General features: G+C 34.2%; 1 protein-coding gene across 1 annotated transcript in view; it reads left to right on the forward strand.

Moving 5' to 3' along the window:
- Positions 1 to 12,136, forward strand: part of LOC144451779 (uncharacterized) — a 118,707-nt gene that overhangs the window by 23,345 nt on the left and 83,226 nt on the right. The gene's annotated exons all lie outside the window — the stretch shown is intronic.

A 12,136-nucleotide genomic window follows, 5' to 3' on the forward strand; every position in this document is an offset into this window, starting at 1 on the left:
AAACTATTTTCATCGGAAAAATCGATAACAGGAAAACTGTTCAATTTTTCTATAAATGTTTTATACCTAACAAATCAATGAGTCTCTGATATTACTGAAAAAATCAAGCTGATAATAAATTTCTAAAATGAAGTAATTTCAATATGGTAATGATGATAATATAATTATAATATAAGAAATGAAATAATGGTAAATGTAATAGATAATATGACACAGATTCCACATGGCTGTATTTTCGCAAGTGTAGTGAGTAAAGTTTTGAAGAAAAACACCGCAAGCACGAGTGCAAATACATGAATGTGATCATCCACACTGGCACATGTCACTGGGCTCTCTTACAACCTATTATTACATTATATTTATCCAAATTTTGTAAAAAAAACCCAATTTATTAAATGTAACTGTTTTGTTTACATACATACTGACGCAAGCAAGCACTTACATGTACATGTATAAGGGTGGGGTGGATGGAGGGTAGTGTGCCCTCTAAGCCAATTTGACGTGTCACTGACACACACACACAATTTCTAGTGACACACTAAAATTTGGTGTTCCCCTATCTCTTACTATGTGGTGACTGACAAGAAATGCCAGTTTTTATCATTTTGACCTGCAACAACAACATTTGGCTATCATTAGAAGGCACACTGGTGGAGGGATGGGGTTTAGGTGGCAGGGTGATCATTTTGATTGGAAACTATATCAGTATATGTGCACCGGAGCGTTATGTGAGTGACATGTAACTAAGTACGTATTTTTCATAGAAGTTTTTATCCCATGAGGGCATTGAAAAAATGAGAGTACTTGGAAAAAGTCAATATGGTTTGACTGTAGTGAATACAATGAGATGTTCTGTCTGAGTGGCACAATCTTATCTGATTAGACTTTTACTTTTACTAGTGAAATAACGTACATAAAACAGGGATGTAGAATTATATAATGTTAGTGTAGATGCATGTCGGTGATGGTATTAACAGTCATCTTCTGGTGGTATTTTTTATAGTTGATGGCATAATAAGTGTTTCCTTGACATTATTGCATGCAAAATATCATCAAAGTGATCGTACAGTTTGCCTGCATGAAATTCATGAAAACCAAGTTTGAGTTGTGCCATTTAGCAAGTGATGGTAAAGTATCACCCATTAAACTTTACCCAATTCTCAGATTAGGGATTCAAATTTAGGAATGACAAAACAGTTGTCTGGCAGAGAGATATAACAAAATAATAATGGTCTTACAACTAATTTAAAAATAGTGAGTTTGTTTGAATGAAGTGAGTTAAGAAAATACTTCGCATAAAGACAAAATTAGATAAATACAACAAGATAACTGATATAAAAACAACGACGAGTGCCTCTAATTACATTGACGTGATGCCTTTTCCCGAGTTTGCGTATATTTGTGAAAGTTAGTTATGTTGCAAAATAAACTTATATGTAAGAGTCGGACTCGATTCATGGTTATAAGGTGTTAGTAGTGTTCTAATCAGTAAACATGTTATGGGATCCGAGACGGTGTTTATATAATGCACTTTGAGAAGTTAACGACACTAATTACGTTGTATGTCTTTGCATGAATCTTGTCAAGTTCCTGATTGTCATGAGCAAGCAAACATACCGGTGTCGCTTTGAGAGTTGTACATGTATGTTATCCTTATATGGCGCCAATAAGATTCAATGTAACTGTACACTAAATTGCAATTGGACTGTTGACCTTGAATTAAGGATCCGAGGAATTTTCAGCAATGATATTTTTATGGTCACCAAATAATTGAATCATCATAATTAGTAATTTAAAATGATATACAAGATGAACAAAATTTTATAATTTAGCTGATGAAGCCATAGAAGGTAAAAAAAATATGTAATAGTTACTTTAAATACAGGAGATTTCGTCTTAGCTTGCAAATGCTATTGATCGATGTATCAAGATCAGTGATACTGATCGCAAGGTTTTATGTTGAGGTAAATGTAACAAACAAACATCCCTTGCAGTGGCACAGTGTCTGCTCTGTACTTTGTTGTAGTTCTCGGTTACCCAGACTCTCACTGCTGGGGCTCTTCTACGAGACCACCCAGACGAGAGTCTTGGGAAACCATGTTTCAACTACCCCGCACCTGGAGTTTCACAGTACATTCTCCCTCTATTAGGTAACACTGGATCATACAAATTGAAAAATTGAAAAATCAAACTTTATGAATTGTCATAATTTTATATGCAACATTTGATGTATGAAAAGCAACATCTCCTATTTTGATTTCTCTGTAGGAAATCACATTTCTTGGAGAATGAAATTTTTTTAAAAGTGAAAACACAATAATTATAAAAATGATTTAAAAGACAGAAATAGTATTCAATCATTAAAAATGATAGAGATGAATTGCATATTAAGTGAATGCATATTTCTAATTATACCATGCATGAGCCCATTTAGAACAAAAAATATGGAATATATACTCTGGTCGTTCTACGTCACGATAACGCGCGTCCATGTCACTGGTTCTGCTGTGTTCGAAATATGAGTCAAAACGTTCAAAATTATTTCCCCTATTACTGCCGCTGGTATAATTATGTTATTCTCCAATATTTTTTTCATTCAACTAGAAAATACTCAACCTAAGTGTTGCAACTACTCGTTTCGAGACTCGTAGTGACAAAGGCCCCTTAGGTCACTCGTATTTTCCTTGGCTGCACGAAGACAAATATTGGGGAATAACATCTAAGTATATGAACTAAACATGATCTACTTATCACCATGAAATGGAGAGTAGCCGTCGGGTTAAAACACATTTTATAGCGGGGAATCTGAAACAGTCACTTCAACATCCTGTGGAGTGATTAGATAGTGTATATGTTGCATTGCTAAGAATAAACTATCCCTGTTTGTTCTGTGCATACTTTATATTTTTAACGTAAGTATTATTAGTGAATAAGACTAGAGGTTCTAGTGGAAAGCTTTCGGTAACACTTTCGTTATTGCAGTTGAGTGAAATTAGTTTAAAAAATGAGTAAGATCGCGATGTCTGGCTCGTTCTTTGCGATGTGAATAGCTAAAATCCATTGCTTTGTAGACGCGTGTTATCTCTAGATTCTGCTTGATGTGTGAAATCTGTAAAATAATGAAACTAGTTCCGAAGTGAATCATAAAACCTAGAATTTAATATAGTTTTAATAATAATAATAATTATATCCAAAAGAAAATGAACAGAAAAATAAAATTTAAACAATGATAGTTCTAATTATGTTTAAAAATAACTTGTTTGAAGAAAAAGAGGAGATAGGATAGATGTCTGTTTTGTATAAAGCCTAGAATTTATATGGTTTTAATAATAATATCCAAAATAAAGGAATTGAACAGATGAATACTATTTTCTCAAATTATGCAATTATATTTCTCGGTAATATCATTGACATTTGTATTTTTGCAATATTTTTGTTCGGTTTTCGTCACTTCTCTTATAAGCGTAATATGGATTACTTATTTTCAAGAAATTTTAGGAAATTATGTGATCCAGTCAGCTAGATTTGAATCAATTGTTATTGATTTCAGCGAAAATGCATAAAAAAGTATTTAAAAAAATAATTTTCTTTCTTAAGCACTGAGAAACAGATTTCTAATTTTTTATTCCCACTAGCACAAATAAAGTCTTTTATAGTGACTGACAATACAACACCGAAATCCAATATTTTTTTCACTATTTATTGATGTTTAGGTATCAAATTACCTCAAATTCAGTTTACAAGAAAAGATAGCAATTTAGAGTTTTTTGTGTAAAATGAGTGGAATCTACTCAAAGCTATTTACAGTGAGCCTGTGAGTAGAGCCGATCTAATCAATGAGAAATATTCCCAGTTTGTTCTTAATATGGTTTCCTTGCTAAGTGTCATCGTTATAGCAATCATATGATATTTTCTTTGCTTGGAGCTATAATGTCCATGATGGCTGTTTCACAAGTGGGAAATGTACTTCAACCAGCTCGTAAATGGTTCAGAGTCCGTCTGGTATTAGCAATTTCAATCATCAATTGTTACAGATGTAATTCGTTATCTGTTTTTGTTTTGTGCAAAAGGGGCTTGAAGTTGATGGAGCGTAGATGTATGTACGCATCCTCGCCCGGAGGCAGGACAAACCAGACATTTGCTCTCTATTCATCTGTTCATACAGTATGAACAGAATAAATGTGACTCACTCTTTCTCATTAGCAAACCTTAGATGCCTCAAGGACTTTTTGTGTTATTTATTACCATGGCAACCCTCTGTGTAGAAAGCTATGAAACGATTATTGAGTAGCCACACTGCTGCTTCTTCCATTCTGCAAGGCAACCTAAATGTTTTGCTGGGTCAACAGCTCCACAAAAAATGGCATATTCTGTGTTGTAAGGTACCGCAAGGGGTCATGATTCAAGCGATGATTTCCCCACTTCATGTCATTTTTGTGGTATCAGCTGTCGAAGTACAGAAATGCTTGAAGCATTACCAAGTGTCTCTGCAGTGAAGAGAAGCTGCTAAGACGTAGATGTAGGTGTATCGTATATGTGAAGCAATGGTTTGTCAACTGCGTATTGCGTTCAACAACAGATGCTGTACTGACTGTAAGTGTACATACGCGTATATGTATAATGCGTAGATATATCACCTAAGAATCAGCCGTTTGCTTGTTTACCAGCACTGTTTACCCTGCTGTGCCTGTCTACCACACGTAGATGCTATTATCACTGCTTTTGTCACCGTATTTCACCTCTTTATAATCATGTACTTATGTAAAAAATTTCATTCATTTAAAGTGAAATACAAGTTTTGCTTCTGTTTGCTTCTTGTGCCACATCGTGTCACCAACAGCAGTAATGTACTATCAGAAAGAGAAATTATCTTAACATCATAGCAAATATGATTTACATTTAAATAACTTTGGAAAACGTTTCTGAATATTTGTATGTATGTCACAATGTAATAGTAATAACGTCAATTTGAATTCTTAAACATGGGAATTGGGAATCAAAGTCAGATTTTACTGATAGCTAAAAAACAGACAAATTCTATAATTGATTATTGCAGTGCAGTTTTATTTTCTGCTTGCTATAATTCCACTCAATTTATATATTATGCAATTTATTGAATGAAGCCCTGGATGTGCAGATCATGTATTTTGTTTGTTACTCTCAAATAGTATTTTATATATCGGCAAAATGGTAATAAGTTATACGTTTCAAATTGCTTACTGTGGTGCGTATTTTCTGCTTAAAATAATGTGAATGTAGACCGAGATCTTTTAAATGTATTTTGTTTGTAACTCTCGCATTGTATTTTATAAATACACAGTGTAATTATAAGTTATACTTTTCAATACTTATCATGGTGTTTTTTTTAATTTTTTTGCTTAATAACAAGACAACATTTATTATATGTATGTGATATCATGGATGTGGAACAGTTGGCTCCAAAATATGTATTTTTTATGTTGATTTGAACTCTCAATTTTTGTCTATTGGAATTTCTATCTTCCGTATCTGTCATGAACAGTCCATATTTTTAGAATTTAGAGAGCTTCTCCCAAGCAGGAATTGAAATTTGCAGTAATCAAGAGCGTATAGACTACCAAACATTGTATCTTGACTACTAAATTTATAATGTGGTAGTCTGTAAGACCCGAGGAAATCAATGGAAAATTGTAGTTGAAACAGTTCACTTGGATAAATTTGACTATCAGCCCAAAAGTTAAATTCGAGCCCTACCTGTAGAAACCTACAATCTACATTTGTAACTTGGATGATACTCATTGTAAGGTTTACTGTGATGTTCGCTGCGATGGGGCATTTATCTCATAGAATTCAAATTTTCTTACATTAGGTATTGAATGTGTGGTTCTCAACGTTATATATCTGTTGGCATGATGATGATGAGGAATGAATGTGAATTAAACATTTCTGAGAAAATATGTTGCTCTTTTTTGAGAATTTCAACCTTCTAGTAAACAGTGATGGGGAAAATCTGATAGAATATACATAATATTGTACAGTATACAATTGAGTATACATTTGAATAGTGAACATTGGTAAGAATTGTTCGAGTGTCTTGTGTGGATTTTTTTCTAATTTTTACTCTTTAAACTGTAAGACCGACACAAGATGTATGCACTGAATAAGATGTACTAGCAAGTATGAAGGAATGACTGTTTCTCAGGTTGGGGATTAAGGAGGGGATGGGGGTGAAGGGGGTTATGATGAAGACCAGCCAACAGTTTCCCATATGTAACATAGAGAGCACATTTAGAACAGAAGATAACAGGCTGTGAAGTAAAATTGGGTATTAGACTGACAGATGAGGTATTTTTCTCGTACCACACTACTGACTCAACGAGCTGACTCAAGATGACTTGTTAAATGAAGTGTCATGGCAACCATTGTGTATCTTTCAGGGTGAATAAAGACTGAGCATCTTAGTTCAGCAATTTCTTAAAACTGAATTCAAGTATTTATATTTTTTTTGTAAAGAAATTTTGTCTGGAATACTTCAAAACAATTCTGAAATTACTTCATATAAAATTGAAAGATTTGAAAGACTTTTATTTCTGTATCAGTGTTCATAATATCAATTATTAATATTGCATTTGCCATCCATAAGTGATTATTGAATTTGCATATTTATGCAGTTTGTCATAAGTTATTCAAATAGGATTAATAAATATGCATATTTATGCAAATTTGACAAACCTATGATGAACCAATTTCTGTTTTTTACATCATTGATTTGAAAGGATTAGATTTGTATGTCATCAATTTACTTAACATTTATACAACTTTCTCAAACTAATACAAAATCAGTCTTTATTTCACTTGAAATTCATTTATAATTTATTCATAAGAAATCTGTAAATTTGCATATTTAATGCAAATATGTCCACGCAAAGCCAAATTATTACCCAAGTAAATTTGCATATGTCATGCAAATTTGTCAATTTAAAGCCAAAGTTGTATCTTAGAATTTGCATAATTTATTCATATGAATAAGTATATTTGCATATTTCATGTTAATTGGCCAATTGCAAGCAGTGGTTTAAGTATGATTCTGTAAGTGTAATACTGTGAGATGCAGCAAAAACCATGGTCAAATACATATAAACTCAGCTTGTGCCTCTTTTACTGAGAATGGGTTGAATTTTTCTGTGACAAGGTTTAAACAGTTTATTTCTGCGGCACATATGTTATAAGAAAGATGCCCAATAATAATTCAAATTATGTCTGTAAATTATGCGATTTCTATAATCAACTACAAACCTAATGATCACAAATAGTTGTATAAATTGATGAGAACTGTCCAACTTTATTGGATTGGTTTTACTAAACATGATAACAATCTGCTTTTATCTACTATCTAAATATAATCTACAATTTACTTGTAATTCATCATTCTCATTCGTTTACTCATTTACTGTATAGTTTTCTATAACATTGCCCAAGAAGACAAATGAGGTAATTACCCATTCTCTGAAATGAATGAATGAGAGCGAGAGAGACAGAGAGAGAGAGAGAGAGAGAGACAGAGACAGAGACAGAGACAGACAGAGAGCGACAGAGAGAGAGAGACAGCCAGACAGACAGACAGACACACACACAATTTGAACAAGAGACAGAGACAGAGACAGACAAAGAGCGACAGAGAGAGACAGCCAGACAGACAGACACACACACACAACTTGAACACACACATACACACACACACACACACACACACAGAAACAGACAGCAAGGAGAGACAGATACGAGATAGATGAGGGAGAGACAGGGAGCGACACAGACAGAGCCAGAGATGATCAGAGAGACAGAAAGAGAGAAAAACACAGAATATAATTGATGTTATATATGAAAATATATTATGCAGATAATGTAGATATGCAAATGAACATACAAGTGGTGTCATAGATATGCAGATGAGTATGCAAATAAGGTCATAGATATACCATTAAGTTGTGCAGGAGATATATTTTCAGATGGTTTGACACTTTACACAGATCTACACGACAAAAATGGTGAACTCACTATCTCATGATTAGTTCAATTAATTTTGTTTAATCATATGTGTCCATTCATATTTATCAAAGAAATGTGAAAAGCTAATATACATGTATATTTCATTAGAAGTAAAGAATTCCCGTCGGCATCTGCATCTTGAAATTTGGTCAATATTCATGATAGTACTGACTGCAGGGTGTGCATTGCATGTCTAAATTTAACTACAGTCTACGATTGCCTTCGTTATGAACGCTGTTGGCAAGTAAAATGACACAGTAAACTATTGATTCTATGTGTTAGTTATCCTAAACCATCAGATATATACTTCTTGCATTGAGTATTATAGCTTTCTATATTGTGGTTTGTGGATATTCCAATGCTGTGATCATTGTTACGGCTACAAATGTATCCTTGCGTCAATAAACAGGTCCACAAAATACATAGCCTGTGGGCCAACTGTAATAAAAACCCAGACAAGAACTACTTAAAGTTACAAAACACAGCACAAAATACCCATTACTACCCCAGTATTGTGTCCATATCATTTTATGATTATCTCCGTTTCCATAGAAACAGTAATAACAAAGTGCACTTTTCCAATATGGCCGTCGTATAGTTAATTCAGGGTTTTATCCGGAGGCAGGGGTTAGGAAAGACAAGAATTTTTAGCCAATTATCTAAAGAAAAGTAGTAATTTTATCGATAGAAATCCAATGATTTGTAATTGCAGTATTCTTAAGATGATTAAACAGAGTAAATTTGTGTTGTTAGATGATAGACAAAACTGATAATAATAGTCGGGGTAAGAATATAAAATCGGAACAAAGGACGTCTGGGTTTTTACAAAGAAATGGTAAAATAGGCAGACCCGGATGGTGTGACTAAGAACTATAAGAACCTTTGAGAAATGATGAATGGTTTATTCAGACAAGATAAATCTGTAGTGTCTTGAATGAGGAATATTGAAAGACATAACCCAGGTTTTTTTCTTCTCAGTTTTTTTTTTCAAACCATGACAGAATGCGAATGGAATGCCACAATAGTAATTAGCATAGTTCGAAATGCATGTAAGATAATTCCTATATCGTATAAGGGTATTGCTGGTCAAACACTTTATGAACCCAGGATGATCAGTTAAGAGTTCACAGTACACTGCCTGCACTGAAAATATTTCATGAAAAAAAAAATCATCAGAAGAATGAAAAAATGCACCAGAATGTAAAACTGATGTTTGACATGAATATAAGATGTGTACTGCTAAGCTGACAGTGTCACACCTTACTGAGGACAAAATTTAGCTGGAAGTGCCAAAAGTGATAAGAATTTTTTAATCTGTAACTAATCCTGACTCAGCCGTAACTGCTTGTATCGCAATGCTGTTAATGATTTTAGCAGTCTAGTGCAATATGGTAATACTGTTCAATACCCCAGATCAGTATTCCCTAATTTCAGAAATCATGTGAACATACACACAGATGTAGGATAATTGTAAGAGTAGCCAGTCAAATGTGAAAAGTAGGTGGTAATACAGCTAAAATGATGTTGGTTTGGTGTTTCACTCATGTAACATGACATTTGGTACATACACTCAGACAATTTTTAATGCAAAAGAAATTACATAGGTGCCATGCACAGTGGGGATGTAGAAGTAGTCAAGTTGATATGTTGATTATCAGTTAGAAAATAAACAATTGCAGCCATTAAAATCATCAAGTCCATGTGTAATCATTAGAAACCTGTTTTTACTGCACTGTGAAAGAATAGCAATGCTTATCAGTGTTCAATGAGATTGGGCAAAGGATCCTGCTGTGTTTGTTGTGTCTCTGTTATTGTTAGTCTAGAGTTGAAATATGTCTAGCTCTGTGTCAAAAATGTAATGTCCCATGAGTAAAACACCAAACCGACATCATTTCAACTGTATCTATGCATGTACGAGACACATAAACCTGTCCAGCGATGAAAATGTACTGATTGAAACAAAGAATTTTTGAAACAAGTTCCTAAAAAATGGCTGGCATAAACAGTGTGGAGTAGCCGTTTGTTTGTGCCAGCTATCCGCCGTTATCCATGTGTGAAGTTTGCTGTTTCTAACAAATATATGTAAAAATAACAGAAGCCCATAGAATGCATTATACTAGAGTATCAGTTGTCAGGTGTATTTGCTCTCTGAGTTTTGCTTGTGTTGCACTTATAGTCAGTCAGAACATTGCATGCACTTGTGACTCATGCAAATACTCTAAGTACATGTGCGCCACACAGGTAGTCATGCATCATAGCGTTCTCTTCTATCATGTCAATTTGGCCTTACATTCAAATCCCAAACTCCAATAGTACAATCTCTGTCACGTTCTCTGACATCTTAAATGCTGTATTTTTTGGAACATGAAATTTCCAGAGAAAAACAAGGGTTGCTCTACTCTCCCATCTGATTTGGTGAATCGACTAGAAGTGATTTTAGCTACAGATGAGGAGTCGATTAAAGTGTGCTTGGCAATTACCCAGGTACTTCTAGTCATGTCACTTTTGTAAGGCAATATGTCAATTTCACAGCCAATTAAAAAGGAAAGTAAGTATCTTGATTGTTCTTTAATTATCTCTAGTACTCTACATTTACAAGGGTAGGAATTGTACTTAAAAGTAAATGGATATGACTGTTGGCGGTTCCACTTTCGTCTCCCCATGGAACGCTGTTTATTCCAGTGTTTCTGTTTAAGGGTAGTAAGCAGGTAAAATCTACCTGAGTTCCCAGTCATTTTACCAGTGTGCTTTCCCAGTGTTTCTGTTCAAGGGTAGTAAGCAGGTAAAATCTACCTGAGTTCCCCTGTCATTTTATTGGGTTCCCTACCAGTATTTTTGTTAAGGGTGATAAGCAGGTAACATCTACCTGAGTTCCCCTGTCATTTTATTGGGTTCCCTACCAGTATTTTTGTTAAGGGTGATAAGCAGGTAACATCTACCTGAGTTCCATTGTCATTTTACCAGTATTTCCTACACAATGTATAATCTACATGTGTTTTTGTTAAGGGTGGTAAGCAGGTAAAATCTACCTGATCAGCCCCCCTGTCATTTTACCAGGGTTCCATTACCTGTGTTTTTGTTAAGGGTGGTAGATAGGTAAAATCTCTACCTGAGTCCCCCTGTCATTTTACCAGGGTTCCATTGCTAGTGTTTTTGTTAAGGGTGGTAAGTAGGTAAAATCTCTACCTGAGTTCCCCTATCATTTTACCAGGGTTCCATTACCTGTGTTTTTGTTAAGGGTAGTAAGTAGGTAAAATCTCTACCTGAGTTCCCCTGTCATTTTACCAGGGTTCCATTACCAGTGTTTTTGTTAAGGGCATTAACCAGGTAAATCCTGTCGCTGGTTTCATTTTCGTCTCCCCATAGAACTCTATGTATTCCAATATGTTTGTTAAGGGTGTTAAGCAGGTAAAATCTACCTGAGTTCCATAGTCATTTTACCAGGGTTCCCCACCAAAATTCTGTATAATGTATGGGAAGCTATGCCAAATTTACCACGTTCTCCTTTTCTGCTACCGGAGTGCCCCAACCTTATCGAAAAAATTTTTCTTCCACACAATTCAAATACTTATTATATGGATGTATGTATGTATAATATGTATGTATGTATGTATGTATATATGTATGTATGTATGTATGTATGTATGTATGTATGTATGTATGTATGTGTATGTATGTATGTATGTATGTATGTATGTATGTATGTATGTATCATTGTATGTATGTATGTATGTATGTATGTATGTCTGTATGTCTGTATGTGTGTATGTGTGTATGTGTATGTATGTATGTATGTATGTGTGTGTGTATGTATGTATGTATGTATGTATGTATGTATGTATGTATGTATGTATGTAAATTAATTTTCTATGCATACTGTGTCGTGACTTTGATATAGAGGATGTAATAATAAAAAGAATTATGGATATATTTATCAAAAATACTTTGAAGTCCATGTGTATTGCAAGTCTAGACTAGCATAGGGAGTAAACATGCATATACACAGTTTGTCCTTGGCCTTGACCTCACCTAACTTGTTATTTTGGTCCTCAACAATGAAAGTCATTTACTCTTAGGGAGGGGTGTGGTCGTTATTTTGAATGATGAA

This window comes from Glandiceps talaboti, chromosome 21 (assembly GCF_964340395.1).
Source record: "Glandiceps talaboti chromosome 21, keGlaTala1.1, whole genome shotgun sequence".
Lineage (NCBI taxonomy): Eukaryota > Metazoa > Hemichordata > Enteropneusta > Spengelidae > Glandiceps > Glandiceps talaboti.